Source organism: Staurois parvus, unplaced genomic scaffold, assembly GCF_062004578.1.
Source record: "Staurois parvus isolate SC_StPar_1 unplaced genomic scaffold, SC_StPar_1.0 ptg000884l, whole genome shotgun sequence".
NCBI classification, from domain to species: Eukaryota; Metazoa; Chordata; class Amphibia; order Anura; family Ranidae; genus Staurois; species Staurois parvus.
In genome coordinates, this window is record NW_028318680.1 from 2,960,001 (window position 1) to 2,985,000 (window position 25,000).

The following is a 25,000-nucleotide window of genomic DNA, read 5'->3' on the forward strand; positions in this document are numbered from 1 at the left end:
GACCGAAAATGGAGCTTGCTGCTCGGAAAGCTCAGGATTTTCCATCAGCTGCTTTGCCATTAGCACCGAAGGCGAATAAATTATGCTGATCAGTCAGCAGAGGCAGACTTCCCCTTGTTTGGCCAGAGAGGGCAGAAAGTGACAGCAGCTGCGGTCGAACTGCCAAATCAGCCGAATTCAGGAGAGAAGGAAAAAAAGGCAAACACCTGTCCTGAAGGTTATCGCTTCTCGGCCTTTTGGCTAAGATCAAGTGTAGTATCGACCTTGCCTTTAGGGGTGCCCCGGCTTCCAGCTAGGACGTTGAGAAACACTTGCATCTATCCAAGCCCTTTGGTCTGTGTGGGGTACCCTCTTCTCGGCCTTGTAGGATCGTCGATTAAATTCGGCTTCACCTACTTGCTGCTATTGGGTTTGAGGCTTAGCCCCCACACAGAACGAGTTTGTGATCTTCCCCCCCCCCTTGTTCACTCTGCGTTACTACCTCCGGGCAGTAGACGCTCAATAGCCTTTTCAAAGGCTAAGCAAGCGAGAGTGAAGCCGCCGAGGAAGAAGAAGGAGAAGGAACCCGACCAAGATCTCTGGGAAGCCCTCCTGAGAACTCCTCTGCGCCAAGATGGGGAAGAAACAGACCGTGAAGAAGCCACAGAACGCCACCACCGCCAAGACCCCGGGAGAAGCCCCCTCCGCCTCCACCTCCACCCCAGACCGCTCCGGCCCTGCAGACGGTCTCCCTCCCTTGGAGCCCTGGATGAAGCAGACAGTCGTGCTGCGGCTGAAAGAGGTGGACGGCAGAATCCCGGAGATGACCCCGGAATTCTTTGGCAAGAAAATGATCCTTGAACAAGGATTTAGCAAAGCAGAGACCCTGTCGGTGCAGTCATTCGTGAAAGGTTTGTTCCTTGTCACATTTGTCTCCCTACAGGTGTGCAGAAGGTACTGGGAGGCAGTGAAGACCGCTGGACCCGACTCCCTCTTCCGAAAGTTCGCTGCGAACTCTCCCATTCAAAGGGACGAAAGAAGGATCACGGTGTCTATGAGGAACCCTCACGTCCCCGGCAGAGACATAGCCACCTACCTCTAAAGGTTTTGTGTCGTGTTGAAGGACCCAGTCCGGATACTAGACACCAACGGCTTCTGGACTGGTAAGTGGGCTGTGTTTTGCAGGCTACTAAGAGATCGTCCCGCTGGAGATCTCCAACACCTGCAACAATGCTTCTCCCTGGGATCGTCATCAGGACTCCTACACTACCCAGACCTACCCCAGTCATGCCGCAAGTGCGGCCAGCCGGGGCACGAGGGTAAGGAATGCAGTGTGCTTTCTTGTAGGTTCTGTAGGTCTGCAGGTCACGAGACCAAGGATTGCCCAAGGTCCAGAACCTGCAACCTCTGTGGACGGTCCGAGCACGTCTACAGAGACTGCCCAGAAAGAAGCAGGACGTACGCCGGGGCCCTGAGCAAGGGCCCGGCCACCAAACCAGCGCCACAAAAGCCTCCAAAGGACCCGGGTAAGAGGAACCCCCCCCAGGCCCCAGGTACCCCTGCCCCTGGTCCCCCTGCCCCTGGTCCCCCTGCCCCTGCCCCTGGCCCCCCCGCCCCCGGCCCCCCTGCCCCTGCCCCTGGTCCCCCTGCCCCTGGTCCCCCTGCCCCTGGTCCCCCTGCCCCTGGCCCCCCTGCCCCTGGTCCCCCTGCCCCTGGCCCCCCTGCCCCTGCCCCTGGTCCCTCTGTCCCGGCCCCCGGCCCCTCGGCCCCTGGTCCCCCTGCCCCTACCCCCCCTTGCCCCCCTGCCCCTGCCCCGGTCCCACCCCCCCCGGACCTGTCCTCCCAGGAGGACTTCCCGCCCCTTCCCCCTGTCACCCCTGTCAGCAACTCTGCGGCGGGGTACAGGAAGCGGAAGAAGGAGCAGGCCAGCCCGGCGGCGGAGGACACCTCCTCTGCCACCAAGCGGCCTGCCGTCCTCCAGAATGCCGCAGGCCCCGACCCCGTGGGGGAGGACCTCGACACGCTGGAGGAAGAAGAGGTGGAGGAAGAGATGGCTCTGACCCAGTCGGAGCCAGATCTCTCCACCGACTTCAATGAGGTCCTCAACGAGGTCCTTAATCAGATTGGTCTGGGCCAGGACACCTGTCAGGCTGCAGAGGTCACAGAGGTCGCCCCCCCTCCCCAGGGGAGGTAAGCACAGCCCCTGCCGACTAACCCCTTCATCTCTTTCCCATGATGGCTGAGATATCTATCTTTTCCATTAATGTGAGGAGCATAAAGGACGTGTCTAGGAGGCAGACTGTGCTGACCTTTCTTTCCACACAGCAGAGTGATGTGTACATGCTTCAGGAGTGCGCACTTCCCCCTCTGAGGAGGCACACTCATTTGTCCTCCCAGTGGACCCATGGTCCCTCCTACTGGTCTGGGGGTGGCGATTGCAAGTCCGCAGGGGTTGCGGTTCTTATCAGGGGAAGACGTTTCACTGTTGACTCCGTCCATGAGCTCGTCTGTGGCCGCCTTCTGGTCATAGATGGTTCGTGGGCGGGGGAGCCCGTTAGGCTCATCAACGTGTACGCTCCCCCGGAGAAGAACGCGCGGCTGGAACTTTTCCAAACCCTGCGGACGCAACTCGCCACAACGAGAACAGTAGTAATCGGCGGTGATTTTAACTGTCCGATAGAGGAGGATGGGCGCAGCTCCAGCATGTACGCAAAACTCGACGCCACCTCGAAGCTGCTCCGGGAGATGATTGCAGAGGCCTCCCTGCGAGACGCAGTGGGATCCGTGGGGCGCGGTTCCGTGAACTACTCATGGAGCCGCCCCGATGGATCTGTGCGCTCCAGGATTGACTTTGTGCTCACCTCCAGGGCAGTCAGGCACCGCGGGTTCTCCATGGTTCCCTGCTTTTTCTCTGACCACAGGGCCATTCACTTTCAAGGTGATCTGGGAGAGGGCTTTGCCCCGGGCCCAGGCTCCTGGAAGCTGAATTGCACCCTGCTGGGCGATGAGGAACTGCTAGCGGAGCTCAGGGAAATCTACGGTGCCTGGCGAGAGGAGAAGTCTTTCTTTCCTAAGGTCAGCGACTGGTGGGAGTTCGTGAAAGTCAAGCTGCGCAGCTTCTTTCAGGCCAGGGGACGCCAGCAAGTGTGTGCCAGGAGGAAGGAACTCAGGAGGCTGCAGCGTCAGCTGCAGTCCCTGCAGGACCTTCATCACTGTGGCTGGGACGTGAGGCAAGACCTGGAGGACACCAAGAAGTGCTTGAAAAAGCACTTTGAGGAAGAATCCAGGCACATTGTCTTCCGTGCCAAGGTGGAGCATCTCGAGAAAGGTGAGAAGTGTAACTCTTTCTTTTTCAGGAAACTCCACTCAGGACACACACCCCTGTCGGAGCTGCGTGACAAGACTGGAACACTCCAGAAGGGGAAGGAGGCCGTGATGGAAGTGGTCAGCGACTACTACTCCGACCTCTACTCCCCCAAAGAAACAAAATCGGAAGCGGCCGACAGGTTCTTGTCAGGTATCTCTAACACTATTGATCCTGCAGGTTTGTCGGCCACCAACGCCCCCTTGACGTTGGAGGAGCTGCACTCTGCCGCTAAATCCTTTAGGCAAGGCAGGACCCCGGGCTGCGACGGTCTCCCAGCGGAGCTCTATGTAGCGCTGTGGGATCTCGTGGGCCCGGACCTGCTCGAGCTGTACGAGGAGATGGTGGTGGAGGGCAAGATGCCTCCTTCGTTGAGGGAGGGGATGATCACGATCCTGTACAAGCGTAAGGGGGAGAGATGTGACTTGAAAAATTGGCGTCCCATCTCTCTTCTGAACGTGGACTACAAGATCCTCGCCAAGGTCATGGCGAACAGACTGAAGGCTGTCATCGGACAGATCATCAACCCGGATCAGACTTGTGGCATTCCTGGCCGCAGGATTGCGGACAGCCTAGCGCTTGTCCGGGACACGGTCCAATACATCAAGGACCGCCATGTGCACGCGGCCCTGGTCAGTCTTGATCAGGAGAAGGCCTTTGACCGTGTCTCCCATGGGTTTATGTGCAGAGCCCTGCGCAGGTTTGGTCTTGGGGAAATGTTTTGTTCATATGTTGACATCATGTATAATGACATCTGTAGTTCCGTGCAGGTGAACGGCTGGAAGACTGACCCCTTCCCGGTTCTCTCCGGGGTCAGACAAGGCTGTCCTCTCTCACCTCTGCTTTTTGTTTGCTGTATAGAGCTCTTCGCCGAATGCATCAGACGGAATCCAGAGATCGGGGGAATCACCGCACCGGGACCAGACAGACGGGAAGTGAAGTGCTCGCTCTACATGGACGACGTGACGGTGTTCTGTGCCAACCAGCGCTCCATCGACCTGCTCGTCCAGACCTGCGAGGACTTCGGCCAAGCTTCGGGGGCAAAGGTCAACTGCGGGAAGTCGGAAGTCATGCTCTTCGGAAAGTGGTTCCTGCCTTCTTCTGCATCCATGCCCTTTGGCATCAAGACAGACTTCATGAAGATTCTGGGAGTTTGGTTTGGTGCCGAGGGCGCAGCCCTGAAGTCTTGGGAGGAGAGACTGGCCAAGATGCGCCAAAAGTTTGGACTCTGGAGCCTCAGAGACCTCACCATCGAAGGGAAGACACTGGTACTCCGCAGCGAGATTCTCCCTGTGTTGCAGTACCTCGCCCAGGCCTGGCCCCCCCGGGTCAACACCTGCAAGGCCATCACCAGGGCGGTGTTTCACTTCATCTGGGGCTCCAAGATGGACAGAGTGAAGCGGGCAGTCATGTTCAAGGAACCCCTCAAGGGCGGTAAGGGCGTGCCCGACATCGCCACCCAGCTGAGGGTGTTCTTTGCTTGCAACTGCGTCCGCAGAACTTTGCCAAGACGGACTATGGACTCTGGCGGGAACGCAATGTCTCGCTTCTTCCTGTTGCCTCTCTGGAGGTCCCTGGGGTGGGACACTTGGGATAGTTCCATCCCCTACAACTGGGACACTCCTTGGTTCTACTTGGATACCTTCAAGTTCATCAGGGAGCAAGGGCTGCAGGGAGTCAAGCCGGACTTGTGGAAGCCAAAGACGATCTACAAGCTCATCCGAGCCAGCGACATTTTGGAGTCGGTTCCAGGCCTGCCTTCAGACACCTGCAAGGTGGTCTGGAGGAATGTTTCTTCCAACATCCTCACCAACAGGCACAAAGACCTGGCATGGATGGCTATCCAGGGGGGACTGCCTCTCAGGACATTTATGCATGCCAGGAACCTGAGCAGATACAGACACTGCCCCTTCTGCATCATCCATGAGGAAACGTCTTACCACGTTTTCTGGGAGTGCTCATCTGCTCAGGCCCTGTTGGGGGCCCTGGAACCTGAACTCAAGGACTTTGTACCACAGACAGCCATCACTCACTTTGGGGTGTTGAATGGACTGTTCTGTGGAACTTTTTCTTTGGAGGACATTGACGGCGCCTGGCGGGTGCTGTGCTGTTTTAAGGACGCTTTATGGTGCGCCAGAAAGCGCCTCATCCACCAGCGGGAGAGGATGTCCATTGAGGACTGCCGCAGACTGATCCTCAGTCTGCTCAGAGACTATTCCTTGTTGGACTTTAAGGAGGAAGAGGACGTCTGAAGATTTCCCCCTTCCCCCTACTCCCCCTTGCGTGTCTTTGTCCCTTCAATAAAGCTTCGGGCCTGTGTTTCCCCCCTTCCCTCCCCTCCCCCCCCCCCCCACACACCCGATGCCTATTGTTGATAGTGTTTTTCAGTTACCGTTTTCGTGCATGACATAGTGACTAGGAAATGTATATTGTATTAGGATGCTACAGTTTTTGGGGTAAGCGGCGTCATGCATGACGTGGTGATCCGGGGGATTCATCTTCTGTGCACATCACGTCAGGCATCATACCGCTGAGCGAGTGTATTTATTTGCCTGAATGTATTTATCGTATGTTTGGAACTGTATTGCTATGTGGTGCGCTGCGTCGCAGTACAGGGTGAGATGTACCCCGATTACACGTAACATGTTGTTTTTGATGCTTCTGCAATAAAAGTATCTTTTCAATCAAAAACCTGTCCTGAAGGTCAAAGAAAAGCCGGAGATGTGTAGAAAAGAAGGTTGCCAAAGAACACTGCCGCTCGGCTCCTGAAATAAGGATACGTCATGCCAGCAGATCCCTGCGGCAGCATGAAGCTTTTCAGGCCTTACCGTCAAAGGGTAAATGGCTGAGCGGCTCCACTTCTTTCCAGATGAGAGCGGCAATAAATATGGAATGCTTCACGAATTTGCGTGTCATCCTTGCGCAGGGGCCATGCTAATCTTCTCTGTATCGTTCCAATTTTAGTATATGTGCTGCCGAAGCGAGCACAGAGCTGGAGCGGCGGCCGAAGCAGTTATATACCGCGTGCCCTTTTCCTACCGGCATTTTAGGGAGAGTGGCGCATGAGCTTCCAATCTGCTTTCGGAGCACAGAGTCTTTGGAAAGCTTCAGGACAAACGAGACGGAGCCAAACAAGACTTTGACCGAAAATGGAGCTTGCTGCTCGGAAAGCTCAGGATTTTCCATCAGCTGCTTTGCCATTAGCACCGAAGGCGAATAAATTATGCTGATCAGTCAGCAGAGGCAGACTTCCCCTTGTTTGGCCAGAGAGGGCAGAAAGTGACAGCAGCTGCGGTCGAACTGCCAAATCAGCCGAATTCAGGAGAGAAGGAAAAAAAGGCAAACACCTGTCCTGAAGGTTATCGCTTCTCGGCCTTTTGGCTAAGATCAAGTGTAGTATCGACCTTGCCTTTAGGGGTGTCCCGGCTTCCAGCTAGGACGTTGAGAAACACTTGTATCTATCCAAGCCTTTTGGTCTGTGTGGGGTACCCTCTTCTCGGCCTTGTAGGATCGTCGATTAAATTCGGCTTCACCTACTTGCTGCTATTGGGTTTGAGGCTTAGCCCCCACACAGAACGAGTTTGTGATCTTCCCCCCCTTGTTCACTCTGCGTTACTACCTCCGGGCAGTAGACGCTCAATAGCCTTTTCAAAGGCTAAGCAAGCGAGAGTGAAGCCGCCGAGGAAGAAGGAGAAGGAACCCGACCAAGATCTCTGGGAAGCCCTCCTGAGAACTCCTCTGCGCCAAGATGGGGAAGAAACAGACCGTGAAGAAGCCACAGAACGCCGCTCCCGCCAAGACCCCGGGAGAAGCCCCCTCCGCCTCCACCTCCACCCCAGACCGTTCCGGCCCTGCAGACGGTCTCCCTCCCTTGGAGCCCTGGATGAAGCAGACAGTCGTGCTGCGGCTGAAAGAGGTGGAAGGCAGAATCCCGGAGATGACCCCGGAAGTCTTTGGCAAGAAAATGATCCTTGAACAAGGATTCAGCAAGGCAGAGACCCTGTCGGTGCAGTCCTTTGTGAAAGGTTTGTTCCTTGTCACATTTGTCTCCCTACAGGTGTGCAGAAGGTACTGGGAGGCAGTGAAGACCGCTGGACCCGACTCCCTCTTCCGAAAGTTCACTGCGAACTCTCCCATTCAAAGGGACGAAAGAAGGATCACGGTGTCCATGAGGAACCCTCACGTCCCCGGCAGAGACATCGCCACCTACCTACAAAGGTTTTGTGTCGTGTTGAAGGACCCAGTCCGGATACTAGACACCAACGGCTTCTGGACTGGTAAGTGGGCTGTGTTTTGCAGGCTACTAAGAGATCGTCCCGCTGGAGATCTCCAACACCTGCAACAGTGCTTCTCCCTGGGATCGTCATCAGGACTCCTACACTACCCAGACCTACCCCAGTCATGCCGCAGGTGCGGCCAGCCGGGGCACGAGGGTAAGGAATGCAGTGTGCTTTCTTGTAGGTTCTGTAGGTCTGCAGGTCACGAGACCAAGGATTGCCCAAGGTCCAGAACCTGCAACCTCTGTGGACAGTCAGAGCACGTCTACAGAGACTGCCCAGAAAGAAGCAGGACGTACGCCGGGGCCCTGAGCAAGGGCCCGGCCACCAAACCAGCGCCACAGAAGCCCCCAAAGGACCCGGGTAAGAGGAACCCCCCCCAGGCCCCAGGTGCCCCTGCCCCTGGTCCCCCTGCCCCTGGTCCCCCTGCCCCAGGTCCCCCTGCCCCGGGTCCCCCTGCCCCAGGCCCCCCTGCCCCAGGTCCCCCTGCCCCTGCCCCTGGCCCCCCCGCCCCTACCCCTGGCCCCCCTGCCCCAGGTCCCCCTGGTCCCCTCGCCCCTGGGCCCCCTGCCCCTGGGCCCCCTGCCCCTGGTCCCCCTGCCCCTGGGCCCCCTGCCCCTGGTCCCCCTGCCCCTGGGCCCCCTGCCCCGGGCCCAGTTCCACCCCCCCCTTGACCTGTCCTCACAGGAGGACTTCCCGCCCCTTCCCCCTGTCACCCCTGTCAGCAACTCTGCGACGGGATACAGGAAGCGGAAGAAGGAGCAGGCTAGCCCAGCGGCGGAGGACCCCTCCTCTGCCACCAAGCGGCCTGCCGTCCTCCAGAATGTCGCAGGTCCCGACCCCGTGGGGGAAGACCTCGACACGCTAGAGGAAGAAGAGGTGGAAGAAGAGATGGCTCTGACCCAGTTGGACCCAGATCTCTCCACCGACTTCGATGAGGTCCTCAACGAGGTCCTCAATCAGATTGGTCTGGGCCAGGACACCTGTCAGGCCGCAGAAGTCACAGAGGTCGCCCCCCCTCCCCAGGGGAGGTAAGCACAGCCCCTGCCGACTAACCCCTTCATCTCTTTCCCATGATGGCTGAGATATCTATCTTTTCCATTAATGTGAGGAGCATCAAGGATGTGTCTAGGAGGCAGACTGTGCTGACCTTTCTTTCCACTCAGCAGAGTGATGTGTACATGCTTCAGGAGTGCGCACTTCCCCCTCTGAGGAGGTACACTCATTTGTCCTCCCAGTGGACCCACGGTCCCTCCTACTGGTCTGGGGGTGGCGATTGCAAGTCCGCAGGGGTTGCGGTTCTTATCAGGGGAAGACGTTTCACTGTTGACTCCGTCCATGAGCTCGTCTGTGGCCGCCTTCTGGTCATAGATGGTTCGTGGGCGGGGGAGCCCGTTAGGCTCATCAACGTGTACGCTCCCCCGGAGAAGAACGCGCGGCTGGAACTTTTCCAAACCCTGCGGACGCAACTCGCCACAACGAGAACAGTAGTAATCGGCGGTGATTTTAACTGTCCGATAGAGGAGGATGGGCGCAGCTCCAGCATGTACGCAAAACTCGACGCCACCTCGAAGCTGCTCCGGGAGATGATTGCAGAGGCTTCCCTGCGAGACGCAGTGGGATCCGTGGGGCGCGGTTCCGTGAACTACTCATGGAGCCGCCCCGATGGATCCGTGCGCTCCAGGATTGACTTTGTGCTCAGCTCCAGGGCAGTCAGGCACCGCGGGTTCTCCATGGTTCCCTGCTTTTTCTCTGATCACAGGGCCATTCACTTTCAAGGTGATCTGGGAGAGGGCTTTGCCCCGGGCCCAGGCTCCTGGAAGCTGAATTGCACCCTGCTGGGCGATGAGGAACTGCTAGCGGAGCTCAGGGAAATCTACAGTGCCTGGCGAGAGGAGAAGTCTTTCTTTCCTAAGGTCAGCGACTGGTGGGAGTTCGTGAAAGTCAAGCTGCGCAGCTTCTTTCAGGCCAGGGGACGCCAGCAAGTGTGTGCCAGGAGGAAGGAACTCAGGAGGCTGCAGCGTCAGCTGCAGTCCCTGCAGGACCTTCACCACTGTGGCTGGGACGTGAGGCAAGACCTGGAGGACACCAAGAAGTGCTTGAAAAAGCACTTTGAGGAAGAATCCAGGCACATTGTCTTCCGTGCCAAAGTGGAGCATCTCGAGAAAGGTGAGAAGTGTAACTCTTTCTTTTTCAGGAAACTCCACTCAGGACACACACCCCTGTCGGAGCTGCGTGACAAGACTGGAACACTCCAGAAGGGGAAGGAGGCCGTGATGGAAGTGGTCAGCGACTACTACTCCGACCTCTACTCCCCTAAAGAAACAAACTCGGAAGCGGCCGACAGGTTCTTGTCAGGTATCTCTAACACTATTGATCCTGCAGGTTTGTCGGCCACCAACGCCCCCTTGACGTTGGAGGAGCTGCACTCTGCCGCTAAATCCTTTAGGCAAGGCAGGACCCCGGGCTGCGACGGTCTCCCAGCGGAGCTCTATGTAGCGCTGTGGGATCTCGTGGGCCCGGACCTGCTCGAGCTTTACGAGGAGATGGTGGTGGAGGGCAAGATGCCTCCTTCGTTGAGGGAGGGGATGATCACGATCCTGTACAAGCGTAAGGGGGAGAGATGTGACTTGAAAAATTGGCGTCCCATCTCTCTTCTGAACGTGGACTACAAGATCCTCGCCAAGGTCATGGCGAACAGACTGAAGGCTGTCATCGGACAGATCATCAACCCGGATCAGACTTGTGGCATTCCTGGCCGCAGGATTGCGGACAGCCTAGCGCTTGTCCGGGACACGGTCCAATACATCAAGGACCGCCGTGTGCACGCGGCCCTGGTCAGTCTCGATCAGGAGAAGGCCTTTGACCGTGTCTCCCATGGGTTTATGTGCAGAGCCCTGCGCAGGTTTGGTCTCGGGGAAATGTTTTGTTCATATGTTGACATCATGTATAATGACATCTGTAGTTCCGTGCAGGTGAACGGCTGGAAGACTGACCCCTTCCCGGTTCTCTCCGGGGTCAGACAAGGCTGTCCTCTCTCACCTCTGCTTTTTGTTTGCTGTATAGAGCTCTTCGCCGAATGCATCAGACGGAATCCAGAGATCGGGGGAATCACCGCACCGGGACCAGACAGACGGGAAGTGAAGTGCTCGCTCTACATGGACGACGTGACGGTGTTCTGTGCCAATCAGCGCTCCATCGAGCTGCTCGTCCAGACCTGCGAGGACTTCGGCCAAGCTTCGGGGGCAAAGGTCAACTGCGGGAAGTCGGAAGTCATGCTCTTCGGGAAGTGGTTCCTGCCTTCTTCTGCATCCATGCCCTTTGGCATCAAGACAGACTTCATGAAGATTTTGGGAGTTTGGTTTGGTGCCGAGGGCGCAGCCCTGAAGTCTTGGGAGGAGAGACTGGCCAAGATGCGCCAAAAGTTTGGACTCTGGAGCCTCAGAGACCTCACCATCGAAGGGAAGACACTGGTACTCCGCAGCGAGATTCTCCCTGTGTTGCAGTACCTCGCCCAGGCCTGGCCCCCCCGGGTCAACACCTGCAAGGCCATCACCAGGGCGGTGTTTCACTTCATCTGGGGCTCCAAGATGGACAGAGTGAAGCGGGCAGTCATGTTCAAGGAACCCCTCAAGGGCGGTAAGGGCGTGCCCGACATCGCCACCCAGCTGAGGGTGTTCTTTGCTTGCAACTGCGTCCGCAGAACTTTGCCAAGACGGACTACGGACTCTGGCAGGAACGCAATGTCTCGCTTCTTCCTGTTGCCTCTCTGGAGGTCCCTGGGGTGGGCCACTTGGGATAGTTCCATCCCCTACAACTGGGACACTCCTTGGTTCTACTTGGATACCTTCAAGTTCATCAGGGAGCAAGGGCTGCAGGGAGTCAAGCCGGACTTGTGGAAGCCAAAGACGATCTACAAGCTCATCCGAGCCAGCGACATTTTGGAGTCGGTTCCAGGCCTGCCTTCAGACACCTGCAAGGTGGTCTGGAGGAATGTTTCTTCCAACATCCTCACCAACAGGCACAAAGACCTGGCATGGATGGCTATCCAGGGGGGACTGCCTCTCAGGACATTTATGCATGCCAGGAACCTGAGCAGATACAGACACTGCCCCTTCTGCATCATCCATGAGGAAACGTCTTACCACGTTTTCTGGGAGTGCTCATTTGCTCAGGCCCTGTTGGGAGCCCTGGAACCTGAACTCAAGGACTTTGTGCCACAGACAGCCATCACTCACTTTGGGGTGTTGAATGGACTATTCTGTGGAACTTTTTCTTTGGAGGACATTGACGGCGCCTGGCGGGTGCTGTGCTGTTTTAAGGACGCTTTATGGTGCGCCAGAAAGCGCCTCATCCACCAGCGGGAGAGGATGTCCATTGAGGACTGCCGCAGACTGATCCTCAGTCTGCTCAGAGACTATTCCTTGTTGGACTTTAAGGAGGAAGAGGACGTCTGAAGATTTCCCCCTTCCCCCTACTCCCCCTTGCGTGTCTTTGTCCCTTCAATAAAGCTTCGGGCCTGTGTTTCCCCCTCCCCTCCCCCCCCCCCCCCCACACACCCGATGCCTATTGTTGATAGTGTTTTTCAGTTATCGCTTTCGTGCATGACATAGTGACTAGGAAATGTATATTGTATTAGGATGCTACAGTTTTTGGGGTAAGCGGCGTCATGCATGACGTGGTGATCCGGGGGATTCATCCTCTGTGCACATCACGTCAGGCATCATACCGCTGAGCGAATGTATTTATTTGCCTGAATGTATTTATCGTATGTTTGGAACTGTATTGCTATGTGGTGCGCTGCGTCGCAGTACAGGGTGAGATGTACCCCGATTACACGTAACATGTTGTTTTTGATGCTTCTGCAATAAAAGTACCTGTCCTGAAGGTCAAAGAAAAGCCGGAGATGTGTAGAAAAGAAGGTTGCCAAAGAACACTGCCGCTCGGCTCCTGAAATAAGGATACGTCATGCCAGCAGATCCCTGCGGCAGCATGAAGCTTTTCAGGCCTTACCGTCAAAGGGTAAATGGCTGAGTGGCTCCACTTCTTTCCAGATGAGAGCGGCAATAAATATGGAACGCTTCACGAATTTGCGTGTCATCCTTGCGCAGGGGCCATGCTAATCTTCTCTGTATCGTTCCAATTTTAGTATATGTGCTGCCGAAGCGAGCACAGAGCTGGAGCGGCGGCCGAAGCAGTTATATACCGCGCGCCCTTTTCCTACCGGCATCTTAGGGAGAGTGGCGAATGAGCTTCCAATCTGCTTTCGGAGCACAGAGTCTTTGGAAAGCTTCAGGACAAACGAGACGGAGCCAAACAAGACTTTGACCGAAAATGGAGCTTGCTGCTCGGAAAGCTCAGGATTTTCCATCAGCTGCTTTGCCATTAGCACCGAAGGCGAATAAATTATGCTGATCAGTCAGCAGAGGCAGACTTCCCCTTGTTTGGCCAGAGAGGGCAGAAAGTGACAGCAGCTGCGGTCGAACTGCCAAATCAGCCGAATTCAGGAGAGAAGGAAAAAAAGGCAAACACCTGTCCTGAAGGTTATCGCTTCTCGGCCTTTTGGCTAAGATCAAGTGTAGTATCGACCTTGCCTTTAGGGGTGCCCCGGCTTCCAGCTAGGACGTTGAGAAACACTTGCATCTATCCAAGCCATTTGGTCTGTGTGGGGTACCCTCTTCTCGGCCTTGTAGGATCGTCGATTAAATTCGGCTTCACCTACTTGCTGCTATTGGGTTTGAGGCTTAGCCCCCACACAGAACGAGTTTGTGATCTTCCCCCCCCCCTTGTTCACTCTGCGTTACTACCTCCGGGCAGTAGACGCTCAATAGCCTTTTCAAAGGCTAAGCAAGCGAGAGTGAAGCCGCCGAGGAAGAAGAAGGAGAAGGAACCCGACCAAGATCTCTGGGAAGCCCTCCTGAGAACTCCTCTGCGCCAAGATGGGGAAGAAACAGACCGTGAAGAAGCCACAGAACGCCACCACCGCCAAGACCCCGGGAGAAGCCCCCTCCGCCTCCACCTCCACCCCAGACCGCTCCGGCCCTGCAGACGGTCTCCCTCCCTTGGAGCCCTGGATGAAGCAGACAGTCGTGCTGCGGCTGAAAGAGGTGGACGGCAGAATCCCGGAGATGACCCCGGAATTCTTTGGCAAGAAAATGATCCTTGAACAAGGATTTAGCAAAGCAGAGACCCTGTCGGTGCAGTCATTCGTGAAAGGTTTGTTCCTTGTCACATTTGTCTCCCTACAGGTGTGCAGAAGGTACTGGGAGGCAGTGAAGACCGCTGGACCCGACTCCCTCTTCCGAAAGTTCGCTGCGAACTCTCCCATTCAAAGGGACGAAAGAAGGATCACGGTGTCTATGAGGAACCCTCACGTCCCCGGCAGAGACATAGCCACCTACCTCCAAAGGTTTTGTGTCGTGTTGAAGGACCCAGTCCGGATACTAGACACCAACGGCTTCTGGACTGGTAAGTGGGCTGTGTTTTGCAGGCTACTAAGAGATCGTCCCGCTGGAGATCTCCAACACCTGCAACAATGCTTCTCCCTGGGATCGTCATCAGGACTCCTACACTACCCAGACCTACCCCAGTCATGCCGCAAGTGCGGCCAGCCGGGGCACGAGGGTAAGGAATGCAGTGTGCTTTCTTGTAGGTTCTGTAGGTCTGCAGGTCACGAGACCAAGGATTGCCCAAGGTCCAGAACCTGCAACCTCTGTGGACGGTCCGAGCACGTCTACAGAGACTGCCCAGAAAGAAGCAGGACGTACGCCGGGGCCCTGAGCAAGGGCCCGGCCACCAAACCAGCGCCACAAAAGCCTCCAAAGGACCCGGGTAAGAGGAACCCCCCCCAGGCCCCAGGTACCCCTGCCCCTGGTCCCCCTGCCCCTGGTCCCCCTGCCCCTGCCCCTGGCCCCCCCGCCCCCGGCCCCCCTGCCCCTGCCCCTGGTCCCCCTGCCCCTGGTCCCCCTGCCCCTGGTCCCCCTGCCCCTGGCCCCCCTGCCCCTGGTCCCCCTGCCCCTGGCCCCCCTGCCCCTGCCCCTGGTCCCTCTGTCCCGGCCCCCGGCCCCTCGGCCCCTGGTCCCCCTGCCCCTACCCCCCCTTGCCCCCCTGCCCCTGCCCCGGTCCCACCCCCCCCCGGACCTGTCCTCCCAGGAGGACTTCCCGCCCCTTCCCCCTGTCACCCCTGTCAGCAACTCTGCGGCGGGGTACAGGAAGCGGAAGAAGGAGCAGGCCAGCCCAGCGGCGGAGGACACCTCCTCTGCCACCAAGCGGCCTGCCGTCCTCCAGAATGCCGCAGGCCCCGACCCCGTGGGGGAGGACCTCGACACGCTGGAGGAAGAAGAGGTGGAGGAAGAGATGGCTCTGACCCAGTCGGAGCCAGATCTCTCCACCGACTTCAATGAGGTCCTCAACGAGGTCCTTAATCAGATTGGTCTGGGCCAGGACACCTGTCAGGCTGCAGAGGTCACAGAGGTCGCCCCCCTCCCCAGGGGAGGTAAGCACAGCCCCTGCCGACTAACCCCTTCATCTCTTTCCCATGATGGCTGAGATATCTATCTTTTCCATTAATGTGAGGAGCATAAAGGACGTGTCTAGGAGGCAGACTGTGCTGACCTTTCTTTCCACACAGCAGAGTGATGTGTACATGCTTCAGGAGTGCGCACTTCCCCCTCTGAGGAGGTACACTCATTTGTCCTCCCAGTGGACCCATGGTCCCTCCTACTGGTCTGGGGGTGGCGATTGCAAGTCCGCAGGGGTTGCGGTTCTTATCAGGGGAAGACGTTTCACTGTTGACTCCGTCCATGAGCTCGTCTGTGGCCGCCTTCTGGTCATAGATGGTTCGTGGGCGGGGGAGCCCGTTAGGCTCATCAACGTGTACGCTCCCCCGGAGAAGAACGCGCGGCTGGAACTTTTCCAAACCCTGCGGACGCAACTCGCCACAACGAGAACAGTAGTAATCGGCGGTGATTTTAACTGTCCGATAGAGGAGGATGGGCGCAGCTCCAGCATGTACGCAAAACTCGACGCCACCTCGAAGCTGCTCCGGGAGATGATTGCAGAGGCCTCCCTGCGAGACGCAGTGGGATCCGTGGGGCGCGGTTCCGTGAACTACTCATGGAGCCGCCCCGATGGATCTGTGCGCTCCAGGATTGACTTTGTGCTCACCTCCAGGGCAGTCAGGCACCGCGGGTTCTCCATGGTTCCCTGCTTTTTCTCTGACCACAGGGCCATTCACTTTCAAGGTGATCTGGGAGAGGGCTTTGCCCCGGGCCCAGGCTCCTGGAAGCTGAATTGCACCCTGCTGGGCGATGAGGAACTGCTAGCGGAGCTCAGGGAAATCTACGGTGCCTGGCGAGAGGAGAAGTCTTTCTTTCCTAAGGTCAGCGACTGGTGGGAGTTCGTGAAAGTCAAGCTGCGCAGCTTCTTTCAGGCCAGGGGACGCCAGCAAGTGTGTGCCAGGAGGAAGGAACTCAGGAGGCTGCAGCGTCAGCTGCAGTCCCTGCAGGACCTTCATCACTGTGGCTGGGACGTGAGGCAAGACCTGGAGGACACCAAGAAGTGCTTGAAAAAGCACTTTGAGGAAGAATCCAGGCACATTGTCTTCCGTGCCAAGGTGGAGCATCTCGAGAAAGGTGAGAAGTGTAACTCTTTCTTTTTCAGGAAACTCCACTCAGGACACACACCCCTGTCGGAGCTGCGTGACAAGACTGGAACACTCCAGAAGGGGAAGGAGGCCGTGATGGAAGTGGTCAGCGACTACTACTCCGACCTCTACTCCCCCAAAGAAACAAAATCGGAAGCGGCCGACAGGTTCTTGTCAGGTATCTCTAACACTATTGATCCTGCAGGTTTGTCGGCCACCAACGCCCCCTTGACGTTGGAGGAGCTGCACTCTGCCGCTAAATCCTTTAGGCAAGGCAGGACCCCGGGCTGCGACGGTCTCCCAGCGGAGCTCTATGTAGCGCTGTGGGATCTCGTGGGCCCGGACCTGCTCGAGCTGTACGAGGAGATGGTGGTGGAGGGCAAGATGCCTCCTTCGTTGAGGGAGGGGATGATCACGATCCTGTACAAGCGTAAGGGGGAGAGATGTGACTTGAAAAATTGGCGTCCCATCTCTCTTCTGAACGTGGACTACAAGATCCTCGCCAAGGTCATGGCGAACAGACTGAAGGCTGTCATCGGACAGATCATCAACCCGGATCAGACTTGTGGCATTCCTGGCCGCAGGATTGCGGACAGCCTAGCGCTTGTCCGGGACACGGTCCAATACATCAAGGACCGCCATGTGCACGCGGCCCTGGTCAGTCTTGATCAGGAGAAGGCCTTTGACCGTGTCTCCCATGGGTTTATGTGCAGAGCCCTGCGCAGGTTTGGTCTTGGGGAAATGTTTTGTTCATATGTTGACATCATGTATAATGACATCTGTAGTTCCGTGCAGGTGAACGGCTGGAAGACTGACCCCTTCCCGGTTCTCTCCGGGGTCAGACAAGGCTGTCCTCTCTCACCTCTGCTTTTTGTTTGCTGTATAGAGCTCTTCGCCGAATGCATCAGACGGAATCCAGAGATCGGGGGAATCACCGCACCGGGACCAGACAGACGGGAAGTGAAGTGCTCGCTCTACATGGACGACGTGACGGTGTTCTGTGCCAACCAGCGCTCCATCGACCTGCTCGTCCAGACCTGCGAGGACTTCGGCCAAGCTTCGGGGGCAAAGGTCAACTGCGGGAAGTCGGAAGTCATGCTCTTCGGAAAGTGGTTCCTGCCTTCTTCTGCATCCATGCCCTTTGGCATCAAGACAGACTTCATGAAGATTCTGGGAGTTTGGTTTGGTGCCGAGGGCGCAGCCCTGAAGTCTTGGGAGGAGAGACTGGCCAAGATGCGCCAAAAGTTTGGACTCTGGAGCCTCAGAGACCTCACCATCGAAGGGAAGACACTGGTACTCCGCAGCGAGATTCTCCCTGTGTTGCAGTACCTCGCCCAGGCCTGGCCCCCCCGGGTCAACACCTGCAAGGCCATCACCAGGGCGGTGTTTCACTTCATCTGGGGCTCCAAGATGGACAGAGTGAAGTGGGCAGTCATGTTCAAGGAACCCCTCAAGGGGCGGTAAGGGCGTGCCCGACATCGCCACCCAGCTGAGGGTGTTCTTTGCTTGCAACTGCGTCCGCAGAACTTTGCCAAGACGGACTATGGACTCTGGCGGGAACGCAATGTCTCGCTTCTTCCTGTTGCCTCTCTGGAGGTCCCTGGGGTGGGACACTTGGGATAGTTCCATCCCCTACAACTGGGGACCACTCCTTGGTTCTACTTGGATACCTTCAAGTTCATCAGGGAGCAAGGGCTGCAGGGAGTCAAGCCGGACTTGTGGAAGCCAAAGACGATCTACAAGCTCATCCGAGCCAGCGACATTTTGGAGTCGGTTCCAGGCCTGCCTTCAGACACCTGCAAGGTGGTCTGGAGGAATGTTTCTTCCAACATCCTCACCAACAGGCACAAAGACCTGGCATGGATGGCTATCCAGGGGGGACTGCCTCTCAGGACATTTATGCATGCCAGGAACCTGAGCAGATACAGACACTGCCCCTTCTGCATCATCCATGAGGAAACGTCTTACCACGTTTTCTGGGAGTGCTCATCTGCTCAGGCCCTGTTGGGGGCCCTGGAACCTGAACTCAAGGACTTTGTACCACAGACAGCCATCACTCACTTTGGGGTGTTGAATGGACTGTTCTGTGGAACTTTTTCTTTGGAGGACATTGACGGCGCCTGGCGGGTGCTGTGCTGTTTTAAGGACGCTTTATGGTGCGCCAGAAAGCGCCTCATCCACCAGCGGGAGAGGATGTCCATTGAGGACTGCCGCAGACTGATCCTCAGTCTGCTCAGAGACTATTCCTTGTTGGACTTTAAGGAGGAAGAGGACGTCTGAAGATTTCCCCCTTCCCCCTACTCCCCCTTGCGTGTCTTTGTCCCTTCAATAAAGCTTCGGGCCTGTGTTTCCCCCCTTCCCTCCCCTCCCCCCCCCCCCACACACCCGATGCCTATTGTTGATAGTGTTTTTCAGTTACCGTTTTCGTGCATGACATAGTGACTAGGAAATGTATATTGTATTAGGATGCTACAGTTTTTGGGGTAAGCGGCGTCATGCATGACGTGGTGATCCGGGGGATTCATCTTCTGTGCACATCACGTCAGGCATCATACCGCTGAGCGAGTGTATTTATTTGCCTGAATGTATTTATCGTATGTTTGGAACTGTATTGCTATGTGGTGCGCTGCGTCGCAGTACAGGGTGAGATGTACCCCGATTACACGTAACATGTTGTTTTTGATGCTTCTGCAATAAAAGTATCTTTTCAATCAAAAACCTGTCCTGAAGGTCAAAGAAAAGCCGGAGATGTGTAGAAAAGAAGGTTGCCAAAGAACACTGCCGCTCGGCTCCTGAAATAAGGATACGTCATGCCAGCAGATCCCTGCGGCAGCATGAAGCTTTTCAGGCCTTACCGTCAAAGGGTAAATGGCTGAGCGGCTCCACTTCTTTCCAGATGAGAGCGGCAATAAATATGGAATGCTTCACGAATTTGCGTGTCATCCTTGCGCAGGGGCCATGCTAATCTTCTCTGTATCGTTCCAATTTTAGTATATGTGCTGCCGAAGCGAGCACAGAGCTGGAGCGGCGGCCGAAGCAGTTATATACCGCGTGCCCTTTTCCTACCGGCATTTTAGGGAGAGTGGCGCATGAGCTTCCAATCTGCTTTCGGAGCACAGAGTCTTTGGAAAGCTTCAGGACAAACGAGACGGAGCCAAACAAGACTTTGACCGAAAATGGAGCTTGCTGCTCGGAAAGCTCAGGATTTTCCATCAGCTGCTTTGCCATTAGCACCGAAGGCGAATAAATTATGCTGATCAGTCAGCAGAGGCAGACTTCCCCTTGTTTGGCCAGAGAGGGCAGAAAGTGACAGCAGCTGCGGTCGAACTGCCAAATCAGCCGAATTCAGGAGAGAAGGAAAAAAAGGCAAACACCTGTCCTGAAGGTTATCGCTTCTCGGCCTTTTGGCTAAGATCAAGTGTAGTATCGACCTTGCCTTTAGGGGTGTCCCGGCTTCCAGCTAGGACGTTGAGAAACACTTGTATCTATCCAAGCCTTTTGGTCTGTGTGGGGTACCCTCTTCTCGGCCTTGTAGGATCGTCGATTAAATTCGGCTTCACCTACTTGGTGCTATTGGGTTTGAGGCTTAGCCCCCACACAGAACGAGTTTGTGATCTTCCCCCCCTTGTTCACTCTGCGTTACTACCTCCGGGCAGTAGACGCTCAATAGCCTTTTCAAAGGCTAAGCAAGCGAGAGTGAAGCCGCCGAGGAAGAAGGAGAAGGAACCCGACCAAGATCTCTGGGAAGCCCTCCTGAGAACTCCTCTGCGCCAAGATGGGGAAGAAACAGACCGTGAAGAAGCCACAGAACGCCGCTCCCGCCAAGACCCCGGGAGAAGCCCCCTCCGCCTCCACCTCCACCCCAGACCGTTCCGGCCCTGCAGACGGTCTCCCTCCCTTGGAGCCCTGGATGAAGCAGACAGTCGTGCTGCGGCTGAAAGAGGTGGAAGGCAGAATCCCGGAGATGACCCCGGAAGTCTTTGGCAAGAAAATGATCCTTGAACAAGGATTCAGCAAGGCAGAGACCCTGTCGGTGCAGTCCTTTGTGAAAGGTTTGTTCCTTGTCACATTTGTCTCCCTACAGGTGTGCAGAAGGTACTGGGAGGCAGTGAAGACCGCTGGACCCGACTCCCTCTTCCGAAAGTTCACTGCGAACTCTCCCATTCAAAGGGACGAAAGAAGGATCACGGTGTCCATGAGGAACCCTCACGTCCCCGGCAGAGACATCGCCACCTACCTACAAAGGTTTTGTGTCGTGTTGAAGGACCCAGTCCGGATACTAGACACCAACGGCTTCTGGACTGGTAAGTGGGCTGTGTTTTGCAGGCTACTAAGAGATCGTCCCGCTGGAGATCTCCAACACCTGCAACAGTGCTTCTCCCTGGGATCGTCATCAGGACTCCTACACTACCCAGACCTACCCCAGTCATGCCGCAGGTGCGGCCAGCCGGGGCACGAGGGTAAGGAATGCAGTGTGCTTTCTTGTAGGTTCTGTAGGTCTGCAGGTCACGAGACCAAGGATTGCCCAAGGTCCAGAACCTGCAACCTCTGTGGACGGTCCGAGCACGTCTACAGAGACTGCCCAGAAAGAAGCAGGACGTACGCCGGGGCCCTGAGCAAGGGCCCGGCCACCAAACCAGCGCCACAAAAGCCTCCAAAGGACCCGGGTAAGAGGAACCCCCCCCAGACCCCAGGTACCCCTGCCCCTGGTCCCCCTGCCCCTGGTCCCCCTGCCCCTGCCCCTGGCCCCCCCGCCCCTGGCCCCCCTGCCCCTGCCCCTGGCCCCCCCCCCCTGGTCCCCCTGCCACTGCCCCCCCTGCCCCTGGCCCCCCTGCCCCCGGCCCCCCTGCCCCTCCCCCCCCTGCCCCTGCCCCTGGTCCCTCTGTCCCGGCCTCCGGCCCCTCGGCCCCTGGTCCCCCTGCCCCTACCCCCCCTTGCCCCCCTGCCCCTGCCCCGGTCCCACCCCCCCCGGACCTGTCCTCCCAGGAGGACTTCCCGCCCCTTCCCCCTGTCACCCCTGTCAGCAACTCTGCGGCGGGGTACAGGAAGCGGAAGAAGGAGCAGGCCAGCCCGGCGGCGGAGGACATCTCCTCTGCCACCAAGCGGCCTGCCGTCCTCCAGAATGCCGCAGGCCCCGACCCCGTGGGGGAGGACCTCGACACGCTGGAGGAAGAAGAGGTGGAGGAAGAGATGGCTCTGACCCAGTCGGAACCAGATCTCTCCACCGACTTCAATGAGGTCCTCAACGAGGTCCTCAATCAGATTGGTCTGGGCCAGGACACCTGTCAGGCTGCAGAGGTCACAGAGGTCGCCCCCCCTCCCCAGGGGAGGTAAGCACAGCCCCTGCCGACTAACCCCTTCATCTCTTTCCCATGATGGCTGAGATATCTATCTTTTCCATTAATGTGAGGAGCATAAAGGACGTGTCTAGGAGGCAGACTGTGCTGACCTTTCTTTCCACACAGCAGAGTGATGTGTACATGCTTCAGGAGTGCGCACTTCCCCCTCTGAGGAGGTACACTCATTTGTCCTCCCAGTGGACCCATGGTCCCTCCTACTGGTCTGGGGGTGGCGATTGCAAGTCTGCAGGGGTTGCGGTTCTCATCCGGGGAGGACGTTTCACTGTTGACTCCGTCCATGAGCTCGTCTGTGGCCGCCTTCTGGTCATAGATGGTTCGTGGGCGGGGGAGCCCGTTAGGCTCATCAACGTGTACGCCCCCCCGGAGAAGAACGCGCGGCTGGAACTTTTCCAAACCCTGCGGACGCAACTCGCCACAACGAGAGCAGTAGTAATCGGCGGTGACTTTAACTGTCCGATAGAGGAGGATGGGCGCAGCTCCAGCATATACGCAAAACTCGACGTCACCTCGAAGCTGCTCCGGGAGATGATTGCAGAGGCTTCCCTGCGAGATGCAGTGGGATCCGTGGGGCGCGGTTCCGTGAACTACTCATGGAGCCGCCCCGATGGATCCGTGCGCTCCAGGATTGACTTTGTGCTCACCTCCAGGGCAGTCAGGCACCGCGGGTTCTCCATGGTTCCCTGCTTTTTCTCTGACCACAGGGCCATTCACTTTCAAGGTGATCTGGGAGAGGGCTTTGCCCCGGGCCCAGGCTCCTGGAAGCTGAATTGCACCCTGCTGGGCGATGAGGAACTGCTAGCGGAGCTCAGGGAAATCTACGGTGCCTGGCGAGAGGAGAAGTCTTTCTTTCCTAAGGTCAGCGACTGGTGGGAGTTCGTGAAAGTCAAGCTGCGCAGCTTCTTTCAGGCCAGGGGACGCCAGCAAGTGTGTGCCAGGAGGAAGGAATTCAGGAGGCTGCAGCGTCAGCTGCAGTCCCTGCAGGACCTTCACCACTGTGGCTGGGACGTGAGGCAAGACCTGGAGGACACCAAGAAGTGCTTGAAAAAGCACTTTGAGGAAGAATCCAGGCACATTGTCTTCCGTGCCAAAGTGGAGCATCTCGAGAAAGGTGAGAAGTGTAACTCTTTCTTTTTCAGGAAACTCCACTCAGGACACACACCCCTGTCGGAGCTGCGTGACAAGACTGGAACACTCCAGAAGGGGAAGGAGGCCGTGATGGAAGTGGTCAGCGACTACTACTCCGACCTCTACTCTCCTAAAGAAACGAACTCGGAAGCGGCCGACAGGTTCTTGTCAGGTATCTCTAACACTATTGATCCTGCAGGTTTGTCGGCCACCAACGCCCCCTTGACGTTGGAGGAACTGCACTCTGCCGCTAAATCCTTTAGGCAAGGCAGGACCCCGGGCTGCGACGGTCTCCCAGCGGAGCTTTATGTAGCGCTGTGGGATCTCGTGGGCCCGGACCTGCTCGAGCTGTACGAGGAGATGGTGGTGGAGGGCAAGATGCCTCCTTCGTTGAGGGAGGGGATGATCACGATCCTGTACAAGCGTAAGGGGGAGAGATGTGACTTGAAAAATTGGCGTCCCATCTCTCTTCTGAACGTGGACTACAAGATCCTCGCCAAGGTCATGGCGAACAGACTGAAGGCTGTCATCGGACAGATCATCAACCCGGATCAGACTTGTGGCATTCCTGGCCGCAGGATTGCGGACAGCCTAGCGCTTGTCCGGGACACGGTCCAATACATCAAGGACCGCCGTGTGCACGCGGCCCTGGTCAGTCTTGATCAGGAGAAGGCCTTTGACCGTGTCTCCCATGGGTTTATGTGCAGAGCCCTGCGCAGGTTTGGTCTCGGGGAAATGTTTTGTTCATATGTTGACATCATGTATAATGACATCTGTAGTTCCGTGCAGGTGAACGGCTGGAAGACTGACCCCTTCCCGGTTCTCTCCGGGGTCAGACAAGGCTGTCCTCTCTCACCTCTGCTTTTTGTTTGCTGTATAGAGCTCTTCGCCGAATGCATCAGACGGAATCCAGAGATCGGGGGAATCACCGCACCGGGACCAGACAGACGGGAAGTGAAGTGCTCGCTCTACATGGACGACGTGACGGTGTTCTGTGCCAACCAGCGCTCCATCGACCTGCTCGTCCAGACCTGCGAGGACTTCGGCCAAGCTTCGGGGGCAAAGGTCAACTGCGGGAAGTCGGAAGTCATGCTCTTCGGAAAGTGGTTCCTGCCTTCTTCTGCATCCATGCCCTTTGGCATCAAGACAGACTTCATGAAGATTTTGGGAGTTTGGTTTGGTGCCGAGGGCGCAGCCCTGAAGTCTTGGGAGGAGAGACTGGCCAAGATGCGCCAAAAGTTTGGACTCTGGAGCCTCAGAGACCTCACCATCGAAGGGAAGACACTGGTACTCCGCAGCGAGATTCTCCCTGTGTTGCAGTACCTCGCCCAGGCCTGGCCCCCCCGGGTCAACACCTGCAAGGCCATCACCAGGGCGGTGTTTCACTTCATCTGGGGCTCCAAGATGGACAGAGTGAAGCGGGCAGTCATGTTCAAGGAACCCCTCAAGGGCGGTAAGGGCGTGCCCGACATCGCCACCCAGCTGAGGGTGTTCTTTGCTTGCAACTGCGTCCGCAGAACTTTGCCAAGACGGACTACGGACTCTGGCGGGAACGCAATGTCTCGCTTCTTCCTGTTGCCTCTCTGGAGGTCCCTGGGGTGGGACACATGGGATAGTTCCATCCCCTACAACTGGGACACTCCTTGGTTCTACTTGGATACCTTCAAGTTCATCAGGGAGCAAGGGCTGCAGGGAGTCAAGCCGGACTTGTGGAAGCCAAAGACCATCTACAAGCTCATCCGAGCCAGCGACATTTTGGAGTCGGTTCCAGGCCTGCCTTCAGACACCTGCAAGGTGGTCTGGAGGAATGTTTCTTCTAACATCCTCACCAACAGGCACAAAGACCTGGCATGGATGGCTATCCAGGGGGGACTGCCTCTCAGGACATTTATGCATGCCAGGAACCTGAGCAGATACAGACACTGCCCCTTCTGCATCATCCATGAGGAAACGTCTTATCACGTTTTCTGGGAGTGCTCATTTGCTCAGGCCCTGTTGGGGGCCCTGGAACCTGAACTCAAGGACTTTGTGCCACAGACAGCCATCACTCACTTTGGGGTTTTGAATGGACTGTTCTGTGGAACTTTTTCTTTGGAGGACATTGACGGCGCCTGGCGGGTGCTGTGCTGTTTCAAGGACGCTTTATGGTGCGCCAGAAAGCGCCTCACCCTCCAGCGGGAGAGGATGTCCATTGAGGACTGCCGCAGACTGATCCTCAGTCTGCTCAGAGACTATTCCTTGTTGGACTTTA

General features: G+C 56.9%; 3 non-coding genes and 4 pseudogenes across 3 annotated transcripts; 4 read left to right on the top strand and 3 right to left on the bottom strand.

Annotated features, from left to right (window-relative positions):
• The first annotated feature begins 220 nt into the window (after positions 1 to 220).
• On the top strand, positions 221 to 313 carry LOC149442691 (U2 spliceosomal RNA; annotated as a pseudogene).
• Positions 314 to 6,224: 5,911 nt separating this feature from the next.
• Positions 6,225 to 6,331, bottom strand: LOC149442692 (U6 spliceosomal RNA). Its single transcript, XR_016307028.1, has one exon. It is a non-coding gene; the product is annotated as a U6 spliceosomal RNA (small nuclear RNA).
• Positions 6,332 to 6,704: 373 nt separating this feature from the next.
• Positions 6,705 to 6,815, top strand: LOC149442693 (U2 spliceosomal RNA; annotated as a pseudogene).
• Positions 6,816 to 12,686: 5,871 nt separating this feature from the next.
• Positions 12,687 to 12,793, bottom strand: LOC149442694 (U6 spliceosomal RNA). The gene has a single exon (XR_016306807.1). It is a non-coding gene; the product is annotated as a U6 spliceosomal RNA (small nuclear RNA).
• A 373-nt stretch (positions 12,794 to 13,166) lies between these two features.
• On the top strand, positions 13,167 to 13,372 carry LOC149442695 (U2 spliceosomal RNA; annotated as a pseudogene).
• A 5,800-nt stretch (positions 13,373 to 19,172) lies between these two features.
• LOC149442696 (U6 spliceosomal RNA) lies at positions 19,173 to 19,279 on the bottom strand. The gene has a single exon (XR_016307029.1). It is a non-coding gene; the product is annotated as a U6 spliceosomal RNA (small nuclear RNA).
• Positions 19,280 to 19,652: 373 nt separating this feature from the next.
• On the top strand, positions 19,653 to 19,763 carry LOC149442697 (U2 spliceosomal RNA; annotated as a pseudogene).
• Positions 19,764 to 25,000: the final 5,237 nt, after the last annotated feature.